Source organism: Lissotriton helveticus, chromosome 1_1, assembly GCF_964261635.1.
Source record: "Lissotriton helveticus chromosome 1_1, aLisHel1.1, whole genome shotgun sequence".
Taxonomy (NCBI): Eukaryota; Metazoa; Chordata; class Amphibia; order Caudata; family Salamandridae; genus Lissotriton; species Lissotriton helveticus.
In genome coordinates, this window is record NC_136057.1 from 1,409,453,420 (window position 1) to 1,409,463,520 (window position 10,101).

A 10,101-nucleotide genomic window follows, 5' to 3' on the forward strand; every position below is an offset into this window, starting at 1 on the left:
CATTCAGTTGAGGTACACCAAGCCAAGCGATAAGCGCCCACACCACCACACATGCATGGGGGGAGGGCACCGGGGGGGAGGAAAGAGCTGGAGAGTGTGACGGAGAACTATTGTTAATGCTGGCTCCAGGGTTAGTTATAGTTTGTTTAATGGGTTTTGGAGGGAGAAAAGTAAAAAAATAAAAATAAATGGCACATAGGGATGTGTGACATGTTGTGTTTTCAGTTTGGTCTACACCAAGACATGCAGCCTTGCATGTGCTTGGTGAGAGGTCCCTTGGGGTGGCACAATTCATGCTGCTGCCCTTAGGGACCCTCTTTAGCACCTCAGCCCCTAGGTACCTTTTACTAGGGACTTACAGAGGGTGCTAAGTTTTTCCCAATTGGGGGAACAACTGTACAGTTTTGGGAAAGAACACTGGTACTGGGGACCTGGTTAGCAAGAACCCAATACACTTCCGTCAAAGTTGACTCAAATACCGGCAAAAAGCGGGTGGGGGGGGGTACTGCAACAGGTACCCAGCTTCCTACAACGGTAAATTGGAGTACCATTTGCATATTTTGCACAATGACAGGGAAGATGTCTGGTTGAATGAGTGATAATACTTGCACTTTAGGATACTTTGGAGTACTGTTTGCGTATATTGCACATTGCTCTGAGACTAGTAAAGTGTTTTATAATGGATGCATTTGCACTTTAAAAAAATCTGAAGTACTGTATGCATATATCGCACGATGCTCTTAGATTGTCAGTTATGGTACTTAATGAACAGTGCATTGGTCCTTCATTAGCACTTTACACAGAACAGGACTGACAAACTGGTTGGTAGCATTTACATTTGCACTTTAGACAATATGGAAGTTTTGTTCAGGATATGGCATATTGTCATAGAACCTTGAAATAGATATTTTTTAAGTACTGCTTACGCACTTTGCACAAGTAACACTAGACCATGAATTTTATTATTTATTGTGGTATGGTTCTCTATTAGCATCTTATATGTGACAATAGAACATCAGTCCCTACTGAGACGGTTTGCACTTGCAGTTTAGAGAGAAAAAGGGGAAAAGTTAGCTGTGACCTTTGCACTTTATAATAGGACCATTATTTTCAGCATTCGAGTAGTGAACCAGAAGTTCCTTATTAGTAATTTTATAATATATCCACATTTTGAATTATTTCCTGACAGTGATATCTATTTTGAAACACAATGGGATCACATATGAGCAAGCCTGGCTGAAGACGGCTGCAGTTCCAGAAACCGGTCCTAGGAAGCTTGTTTCCGGTCCATGGAAGACATGGCTTGGCAGTTCGGGCTGGACTGTTCCCATGAGGCACAGGGTCAGACTGATTTTCATATGGCCATGTCTGAACTGGGGTGGCAGAGTGGGCTAAAGAACGGTGATGGATTAAACCCAGATCTGTTGACTGGGTGTGAGTGTTTGATTGGTTCAGATGCTCCGTCCATCACCACCCCCTTTTGTACCTCACATATGAGCAGGGGCAGCTCCTCCGTTATGGCGGAGCTTCGCCCACCATGACGAAGTTAGCGTGGGGACGGGCCATCCTGCTGAGCGTCATGCTACAGGAGGAGTGTTGGACACTTGTAAGTGTGCATATTTGTTTGCCCTCTCAGGCCAGCCAAACAGACATGTTTCTCCAACCCTGCTGTGTTGCAACAGCAGGATTGGAGAAAAGCCCCAGGCTCGCTGGGACTGAGCGAGCGTCAAGTCAGCCTGCTCAGGGCAATCACAGCCCCAGTGATTGCTTCCTGGGAGCTTGTGCAGCATGTCCAGTGTAGGAAGAGGAGCATCAGGGCAGCGGGAGGAGGAACATTTTTTCATTTTTTTTTATTATTTCCTCTTACCCCCCCGCGTTGCATCACCACCCCAAAATTGAAGCAGCCGCCACCGCCTATGAGTCATATCATAGATATTGGCATTCATTCAAAGATTTGTCACTAAAATTACACCAGTGATTATATTGTTATTATTGCTGCAGTACCATCATATGCTGCTTCGTACTTCAGCGAGACATGTTATGTTAAGTTTTTTAATTTATAACGTGCACGAATCACCCTGGGAGGGTATCTCGGCTCGAATACCAGAATAACAGGCAGAGAATAACACAGCTAGTATAGGCTAGTCTTAAGCAATTTCTTGAATTGGAAATGATCCTTGCAGATTCGAATTTGAGGAGGCAGCTTGTTCCAATAAAACGGGGCTGGAAAGAAAACAACCTGACCCCTGACTGGGACTTTCCAACCCTTTGAATAGTGAGCAGAGCTTTGTCGCAAGATTTTAAAAATCTTGAGGGGGAATAGACTGTAAGCTTCGAAGATAGATAGGTAGGCCCTTTTCCAAATAGAGCTTTGTGAGTTAGAAAGCACATCTTAAAGAGAATTCTATTTCTCACCGGTAGCCAGTGTAATGTATGCAGAAGAGGGGAAGATGAGACTCCAAGGGGAGACTACAAATGAGACAGGCGGCGGTGTTCTTTGGCACCTGAAGTTTAGATAGCAACGTCTTGTTTGCTAAGGCCAATTGCGCTTTACCATAATCCAGGCAGCTGATGACCAACACCTGGATCAAAGTTTTCCTTGCTGTGAGTGGTAATAAAGGAAAGACTCTTCTGCACAAAAGCATTATGTGGAACCATGAGCCTACAATGGATAAAACCTGTTCTTTCATGGTAAGAGATTGATACATACAATTCTTGTACAGGGAGATTAGTAGGTGCGTGTCTTACTCGTATGATATAATATCAAAGCCAAGGGCTCTGACAATTTTGGCACGGCGGGCAACATAAATGTTAAAATGTGTAGGGCTGAGACATGAGCCCGGAGGTACCCCACTGTCCAATGTCATGGTACGATGTCCTACATTATAGGAGCCCAGAATAACAGTTTGAGTCCTGTTGGAAAGGAAATCAGAAAGCTATTGTAGTGCTATTTGGTGAATGCAAATCTCATGCACCTACCAAGTAACCTAAAATGAGACACAGTATAAAATGCTGCGGACAAGTCCAGCAGCATAGATGGTATATAACATGCACTATTATTCGATCTTAGATCCTTGTTGCATGAATGAAAATTCCTCAATGGAATACAATGGACATATGAGCCCTCTTATTGTACTTAACCTGCATCGGAGCTTCATGCATATTTGACTATTTGAATTGATGAGTATTTGAATATGAATTATATAAAATGAAGAATGATCGCAAAGTGGTCTAATGTATTGATGACATTTTCATGTATTTTAACTCACTGATACTCCCTATCCACAGGAGTAGAGTACGCCATGTGGGAATCTTCAACAGTTTATAATGTTACAGAGGAAATGGAGGTCAAAATGCAACATAATATTGGAGGTGTTATGCGTGTAAATGTGGTTGGCAAGAAACAGTGGACGTGGTTGGCAAGATGGCCGACACTGCCCACGTGAGCGCATGCGCAAAGGACAGCGCATGCATAGTAGAATAGAGAGCGAGATTCAAGCCCACCTCTCAGCCCCGGAAACGCTTTGCGTTCGAGCTAGTTTTCCTGCAAGTTCGTCCGGGTCACAGTGGTGGCGTTAGAGGAGATTCGTCGGGTTGTGGTATCGTGAGTGAAGCGCCCGTTGTTTAGAAGAAGTACTGATTGTGCTTTATTATGCTTTCTTGGTATAGTTTGTTCCTGGGGCACGTTCTTTGTTATGGACTACTTTATGTTACCTGCATAGCCCTCGCATTGATCTTTATTTTTGAGGAGAATCCGGAATAGGTTTCTTTGTGGCAACTTAAGGTGTTTGGTTGCTTCCGTGTACTTTATGGTGTTTTAGGCTCTATTGAGATAGTAATTATTCACAGAGCATTGGCTTCATGGTTTTCTCTATGACAGTTAACAGGCCATGAACACATTTTACGAATATATAACGCTTGGATGCTGATAGCAAGCATTCAAACTATATCCTGATTGAGCATTGATTCCTTTTTTGTTATTTGATCCAATCTACATGGTGAGCAAGGAATTAGTACATAACTATTCATTACTCCTTTTATGAGATACATACCTAATTCTAGGTTGTTTTCTACTAAAGAGTCAGAGATCCTTCACATCAAAGCTATACCGTTTATGCACTTTTAAGAACAGAAGTTACAGAGACGTAAGCAGACACAGTAAAGACAGGTACATATATATATATAGAACACACGCACTACAGAATAGAGATAGGCAGGGATAGATATTAATTTTTGCTTTCTCTTTATACAGTAGAAGCATACCGAAGCTTTGCAGGTATCCGGACCACAGTGATTGGAGAAGATTTCTTGTTTTACCCTTCTTCCCTTGTTATGTTATCCCTCCTTCCCCCTAATCACCAGTAGATGCATCAGTCTCTACTCTGGCATATGGTGGTGATAGGGTGAGGTTGTGGACCTAACTTCTTACTCTGTGGCACTCCTGAGGCAACAAAGGTAAGAGCACGACAGGAGGACTGGAAAAAACATGTGAGCAGTCTAGTTGTTCTTTTTTAACGAAATGGTGGTGTGGTAAGGGATTTTCCCTATAAATGTACACGCTAAACGAAGCAACTCTATGATCCTGTTGAAGGCAATGGCCAAAACGCGTCGGTCCGCTAACTTCCTTCCTGCGTTGTGATACGAGATGATTTGACGAATGTGGAGCTGTGTGAAGTCTTCATGGATATTGTATTATTGTCGACAAGCTCCCTCTCAATATGGCTGACAAACTAGACCCAGGAAAAACTCTATGGAGCATCCCAGATGCCAGGTCTCAAGGAACCCTGACGTCAGAGCCAGGAGGTAGAAATCGAAAGAGGGTTTAGACTGAGAGAGAAGCAAGCCGGATGAAAAGGAGAGCAGTTGAGTGGACGGAGGAGCGAGAGGTCGAGACATCAGCAGAGGAGCACCAAACACAGGAGACCGAGGCGCCAGTAAAGGTGCACGAGACGTGGGAGTCCAGGTCGCCACAAGAAGGAGACCGAGCACGGGAGACTGAGACACCACGAGAGGGACACCCGGAGCGAAGGTTCAGTACGAAGACATGAGAGCCCAAAGAACACTCCAAAGGCCGCCCCTCAACCCCGGGGCAAGGACACCATGACTCCCTCATTGGGCCGTGGCTAAAGGAAAGTGCCACGCTGGGCATTCTTGGGGAGGTGGTGGGGTCCATCTTAGGAAGCTAGCTCTTAAAAAGGTGAAACGGGGAGAAGAGCTGCGGAAGAGAAAAGGTCACACAACATCACATTTGTTTTGTTATTTTTTGAATGCCCACTAGTTTTCACAGGGGTGGTGAATGCCTGATGGATTAAAGCTGTTGCAACCTCGGAGATTCTCTCTAGGTTTGTTGTTTGAGGCTAACAAGCAGAGAGCATCCTGTCCGGTCCACGAAGGGTGATATTGATTCAGCGTCCTGGGTCTACACCTCATAGTACAGCAAGAAGATTTTTGAAATCTACAGATATAGGGGGGAGCAATAGAGTCAATAGAAGGAGAAATAAAAAGAAATAAAAACAAACCAAAGTGTGCCAGTATTAAACTAACCTTCTATACAAAGGGTACTGTAAGTAACTTCAATTAGTTGGCTCACTTAACTTCTCCACCCACTAAGGATCTCCAGGCTGCAACCAAAGCACCCTTCGTACTGGAAGAGAAATCAGCAATAGCCCCAGTCCAGTGTGGCTGGTTGGAGATGGGAAATCACATCATGAATTTCATTTTGAAGCAACTGTCCATGAAAGTACTCCTCTAGACAATATACAGAGGCAGTATCCCACCAGACAATATACTGAGGTGGTATGTTACTTAGTTTAAGCTTTTTGTGTATTTTATATCGCCTAAAAAAACACTACTCGGCTAGGAAGAGTCCCTCGTCGCCTTGGTTTTCAGAACATCTAAGACTCCTGCGGCAGAAGTGCAGGCAAAAAGAAAGATCCTGACATGCTCGCCCTGACTCCCCTGGGAAAAATCAACACAAGCTAGCTTTGAGGGAATATAAAAGAGCCATAACAGAGGAAAAAAAGAACTATTTTAGTAATATCACCATCTCGCTAAAGTCGTCGTGAGAGCTCTTTAAAATCATCGACACTCTGTCGACACCTAAAGTCACCAATTCTGTTGGTGAGACTCAGGAGCTCTGCGATAATATTGCGAGCTTTTTTCACTCTAAAATCGCTGACATTCATAATTCCCTTAAAACCCTTAACCTGGAGCTAGACACTAATAGTGTATCCCCCCCCCGTTTTCCTCTCCGAAATGAGGCCACGGAATCCGGCTGTATTCTTGGTTTTCCTAGTTTTCCTCTCTTGACCCAGGGAGAACAAAATCGCCTTCTTGACGCCACCAAATCATGCTCGCCCTTGGACCCCTGTCCTTTAAAAACCTTAAAGGCTTGTAGAGAGGCTGTTTTACCTCCTCTCTTAGAGGTCATGAACAGGGCCGTCATCGAGGGGATTTTCCCTGTGCCATGGAAAATTGCAGTTGTTAAGCCTCTCCTAAAAAAGGCTTCTCTGAACCCAGAAGTCCTAAAAAACTTCCGGTCCATATCATTACTCCCAACCCCGGCCAAGATACTTGAGGCCCACCTTAATCGCCAGCTGACCGCCTACTTGGAGAGAGGGAACCTGCTGGACATTTCCCAACATGGTTTTCGCGCCGCCCACAGCACCGAGTCTGCCCTCACGGTCGTGGTCAATAACATCCGATCTGTGGTTGACCGAGGACAGACTACTCTATTGGTGTTGCTGGATCTTACAGCAGCGTTCGATACCCTGTCCCCCTCGATCCTGGTTGACAGATTGAAGGGGATAGGGGTGGGAGGAAGTGCCCTTAACCTCCTATCCTCATTCCTTCACCAGAGACAGCAGAGAGTAAAGCTGGGTAACTTTCTGTCCCCCTCTCAGGTCGTGCAATGTGGGGTTCCATAGGGCTCTTCCTTGAGCCCGCTTTTATTTAACATCTATGTAACCCCACTTGCCAAAGTAGTACGATCCTTTGGGTACCAAGTATTGTCATACGCTGATGATACCCAGATCATCATCTCCACTACTCAGTCGACAAAGGATGCTGCTCTCAAATTTCGAACATGCATGGAGGCAGTCTCCCAATGGATGGTAAGAAACTATCTAAAACTAAATGGAGAAAAGACGGAGATCCTAGTTTTTGGAGGAGACCAGGATATATGATCTGCGGACTGGTGGCCTTCCTGCCTGGGAGATTGCCCCCCCCGACCAACTCGGCCAGGAATCTGGGCGTTCTTATAGATCCGGCCCTCTCCTTTGACCCCCAGGTCAACAGAACAGTATCCAACTGCTGTACCATCATCCGGACGTTAAAAAAGATTGCTCCTTATGTATCGGCGGATGCTCGCAAACAGTCAGTGGTCACCTTGGTCTCCTCCAGGCTTGACTATTGCAACGCTCTTTACGGTGGCATTAATAAGAAATCTCTCCATCGCCTCCAGATGGTTCAAAATGCTGCAGCCAGGATGGTTCCTAATCTTCCGAGGCCCTCATCGCAACTCAGGCCAGGAAAGATCTTCACTGGTTACCAATACAGGCCAGGATCTCTTTCAAGCTTATCTGCCTGGCTCACGAGGCAGTGTTTGGATCTGGCCCGAAGGTATCAGGACCCTTGTCAGCCCCTACACCCCCAATAGAACCCTCCGCTCGGCTTCTAGAAATCTGCTTTCTGTGCCCAGATTCAAAAAGGCGAAGTGGGGAGGAAGAGCCTTTTCCTCCTTGGCCCCCAAACTATGGAACTCTCTCCCCCCCGAACTGTCCAGTCAACCTTCATTGGAGATCTTTCGCAAACTCCTAAAGACCTGGCTTTTTTCTCAGGCCTATAAATCCTGAACTATCTTCCTTTTCTGACTCGCTATGTCTTTCTGTTTGCTGCGCCTTGACGCCTCTGGGCTAAGTGTGCGCAATACAAGACCCCCATTCATTTATTCATTCATTCATCAAAGTTGTTGAATAAAAAAGAAAGCTCAATGTGTAATGTATGCTGCAGAATCCCTCTGCACGGCTACCTCTCACCCAAAACTGAACATCAGAGTAGGCAACTCCTGCTGCAGCAAAAGCCAAAACTCCCATTGGAATATAGTTAAGAGTCAATAAAATGGGCACTGGGCATGGTCAACAGTGATTGCACTAGATCCAAGAAATGTAACTATCACTTCTAAGACACCCATACTGTTGCCAATTTCGCAACAGCAGACCTACTAAAACAAGTTGTTGATATTTGCACACTTCCCCCATGCACCTTCATGGCCCACCCTGGCGTTTTAATAGCTCTCCCAGATTGAGCATTCTAGAGCAGAGCCTGCTACAGACCCCCTAAGATTTGCTCTGCAGATCTAACATATACATGCCAACAGACACAATTCAGGCGAGAAACACCTGATTTTAGAAGTCGAAATTGCTTTATTTGAGCTGGCTATCGCCTGAAATTGCCTCTGCTTCAATTTAAGTAGTTCTCATATCTCCCAGTTTCCTGTAGAAAAAAGTATGCAAGAACGATAATACTACTCGACTCTGAAATAATTTCAGATAACACGGTTTGTTGTTAAAGGATTACATATGCCCAAATGCAAGTTTCAGACTAGACAAAACATAGCTCTCCTAGTGACGCTTACGGTGTAAACTACAGACCCCAAAGTGCCTCTGCTAGCCTGTTTTTTTTTTCTTAGCAGTTTTATATGGGCCGAATGTATTGTAGCGCTTTACATGAGCACCAGTTTGATCACACATGGCCAAATTCATTTTTGTAAGCACAGGGAGATTAAGTAATTTGGCCAGAATCACAGTGGTTTGAGTCGACGCTGAGACTCGAACCTGACTCTCCAGTTCCAAATTCAGATACTATGGCCGTTACCCTCTCCTGCTTTGACTAATACATATTTCTCAGGACTAAAGAGTCCTTTCAAAGAGACACAGGGTCTTCTCACCTGTTGGCGCAGTTCTTTCTGATGCCTTCTGAACTCTTAAGTAACAGTGACAGGAGGAGATTCTCCGCAGCGTGCGGCTCTTTCTAGTGACGTCATTCACACCAGGGAGGCAACTACGACCGCCATCTTGAGTGTGGCAAGACCCCCCTCGGCTCCTAAACGTGCGCTGCTGTCAGGCGCTTGCTCTGGCAGTATGATATGAATTAGCGCGCTGTGCCCTGCTCCGAGATGTCAAGAAAATGAAACGTTCGCCTGCCCCGATCTGTCAGAGGCCGTGTCACGTGTGACATTTTTATACATTAGATGCGTCATTGGAATGGTGTCTCCTGTAAAATTGTAAACATACGCAAGGAGTCTAGCATGTGTTGTAAGATAAAGAGCCAGGAATTGTTAGTATTTGTGTTTGTTCTTTTTTAACTGTAGCAGCGTTCCAAGTCTCGGAACGCTGCTACAGTTAAAAAAAGAACAAACACAAATACTAACCATTCCTGCCTCTTCGACATGTGCATTCTGGGGGTTGGAGTGTTTCTTAACGGGGTAAAACGAGGTTTCAGGTCCTAGAATGCCAAGTTAAAATTTGACCTGGATGAACTTTTCACGCATTGGCCTAGGAAACTTCACAGGCTGGGTGGGGGCAACAGCATTGAGAACAGCATCGAAAAGCTACATTACAACACTTTAAACCAGCTTTACAATGTTTGGGGAATTTGTAATGTTTCACAAACTATCACAGAACTGTCATTTTAGTTAACAGCTTCCTGTACTGCTTTGGGGACTCAATGTACTGCCTGTATGCAGCTGCCGCCCACTGCACAGCGGTTCCCTCACCTATGCTCCCTTGCACAACAAACATTGCCACTGATAATGCTGATGGTCTATGCCACAACTATTATGGCAGCCCTTGCTGTCCATGTACCCGAGGTAAAGCGTCAGCAATGCCTTCCTCGCAGCTGATGTTGTAAGGGGAGTAATGTGATTGGTTCCCATCGGGGGTGTGTGGGTTTGTGGATTTTCTCAAAGGGTAAGTGGCGTACACAGCTGATCAACTATTTTTAACAAGCATTTGCAATTCAAAAGGTCTCGCTGTTATACGTGTTTGAGCTATAGGCATTGTAAATGGCTATGCCTTTTATTTTGGTTTTGGTTTATAAAAC

At 45.0% G+C, this 10,101-nt stretch overlaps 1 protein-coding gene across 1 annotated transcript in view; it reads right to left on the minus strand.

The window, feature by feature from the left end:
* Positions 1-9,061, minus strand: part of GCDH (glutaryl-CoA dehydrogenase) — a 216,747-nt gene extending 207,686 nt beyond the window's left edge. Inside the window, exon 1 of the mRNA XM_078684804.1 lies at positions 8,948-9,061. The gene's annotated coding sequence lies outside the window, so the exon portion shown is untranslated. The remainder of the gene's footprint in view (positions 1-8,947) is intronic.
* Positions 9,062-10,101: the final 1,040 nt, after the last annotated feature.